Genomic DNA, 2,335 nt, shown 5'->3' with positions numbered 1-2,335 from the left:
AAGGATACATGTACCCTAATTTCCACTGCAGTATTATTTAAAATTGCCAAGACATGGGAACTACCCAACTGTTCAATACATGAATGGATTAAAAACGATGCTGTATGTACATAATACAGTGGAATAATACTCAGCCAAAAAAAAAAATGATCTTTTGTCATGGCAGCAACATGGGTGAATTTGGAGGATATTATGCTAAATAAAAGATGCCAGGCAGAGAAAGATAAATACTGTATGATATTATTTATATGTGGAATCTAAAAAAAATACAACAAACTAGCAAATATAGCATAAAAGAATCAGACTCACAGATGTAGAAAGAAATTAGTGGTTACCAGTGGGGATGAAGTGGGAAATACAGACTAGTAGATGCAAAATAGGCTCAAGAATGTATTGTGTATTGTGCCAATATTTTTTTACTAACAGTAAATGGAAAGTACTCTTGAAACACTTATAAAATAGAAAATTAAAAACTGCTCTTTGGGCAAAATAAATGGGCAATTTAACAAGCTAAAGCAAGAACAAACTAGATTTATTCTCCTAGTAAATCATTCCTCCACAGAGGTCCATCTAGTCAAAGCTATGGTTTTTCCAGTAGTCATGCATGGATGTGAGAGCTGGACTATAAAGAAAGCTGAGTGCTGAAGAATTGATGCTTTTGAACTGTGGTGTTGGAGAAGACTCTTGAAAGCCCCTTGGACTTCGTGGATATCAAACCAGTCAATCCTAAAGGAAATCGGTCCTGAATATTCATTGGAAGGACTGATGCTGAAGCTGAAATTTCAGTACTTTGGCCATGTGATGCAAAGAACCGACTCATTGGAGAAGACCCTGGTTCTGAGAATGATTGAAGGTGGAAGGAGAAGGGGACAACAGTGAGTGAGATGGTTGGATGGCATCATTGACTCGATGGACATGAGTTTGAGCAAGCTCCAGGAGTTTATGATGGACAGGGAAGCCTGGATGCTTCAGTTCATGGGGTCGCAAAGAGTCGGACACAACTGAGGGACTGAACTGAACTCCCTCCCTTCAATTGCCTCCTTATGTCCAGTTCTCTCTCTTCCCCTAATCCTTCTGATTTCTATTAGGTAGAACTCTGTCTGCCTCTCCCTTCTCTTCCTCTTGTTCAGATATCCTACATTATTTGAACAACTTTCCTAGAATACCATAATTCAAGTTGCAATTAAAAATGAATCCATCTCATGATTTATGTATATAAATTACTGCAGAATTTAAACCATGGATTGAAGTTAAATTAAGAGCTATGGAGTTAAAATTTTCCTAAACCATGAAAAGATAAAACAATATTGATGGAAATATTTAGAACTCTTTTGAGTGTTGATTGCCTGCATTGCAGGAGATTCAGGATTCAATCTCTGGGTCAGGAAGATCCCCTGGAGAACACAATGGCTACCCACTCCAGTATTCTTGCCTGGAGAATCCCATGGAGAGAGGAGCCTGGTGAGCTACAGTCTACTGGCACAAAAAAGTCATACATGACTGAGCAACTAAGCATGCATAGTAACTCCGAGAGTTAAAAAAAAAAAGGACCCACAGATTTTCCCTCTCTCCCAGCCCTTAACCATAATCATTAAACCAATGACCAAAATGCCCTATTCTGCAAAGTTAATTGGAAGAGACTTACTCTGCAAATGTAACTAATATAAAAGGCATACCTGAGGAATGCAATACAACTGAAAATGCACTAGTACTTTATACAGAAGAGAGGATGAAGTCCTTGTTGATGTTTACTACTCCCTTTGTACTTTGTAACTTAAACACTTGGACTTCGTGGATATCAAACCAGTCAATCCTAAAGGAAATCGGTCCTGAATATTCATCGGAAGGACTGATGCTGAAGCTGAAATTCCAGTACTTTGGCCATGTGATGCAAAGAACCGACTCATTGGAGAAGACCCTGGTTCTGAGAATGATTGAAGGTGGAAGGAGAAGGGGACAACAGTGAGTGAGATGGTTGGATGGCATCATTGACTCGATGCCAAGGTAATGCAAAATTAACAATACTTAAACACTATAATATAAAGTAAATATATAAAAATGGATGAGGAGAAAAACTATATATGTGTGTATGTGTGTGTGTATGTGTGTGTGTATCACACCAACATCATAATAATGAAATAAGGAGTATGGTCATAAATACTTATGACCATTACAGTCCTTGTTGCTGTAACTAGTCATGTTGTTGTAGCTGTCACATATAACTACTTTCTTCCACTAGTATCCTCTTTGCCTTCAACAAGCATCTTAGTTGCTAGGGTGAGACAAATCTTCATATGTCATTAGCAGTCTACTTTGAATTGGGCTATTATAGTTT

The sequence above is a fragment of the Bos mutus genome, chromosome 11 (assembly GCF_027580195.1).
Source record: "Bos mutus isolate GX-2022 chromosome 11, NWIPB_WYAK_1.1, whole genome shotgun sequence".
NCBI classification, from domain to species: domain Eukaryota; kingdom Metazoa; phylum Chordata; class Mammalia; order Artiodactyla; family Bovidae; genus Bos; species Bos mutus.
Note: the sequence above shows the minus strand (reverse complement) of the source record.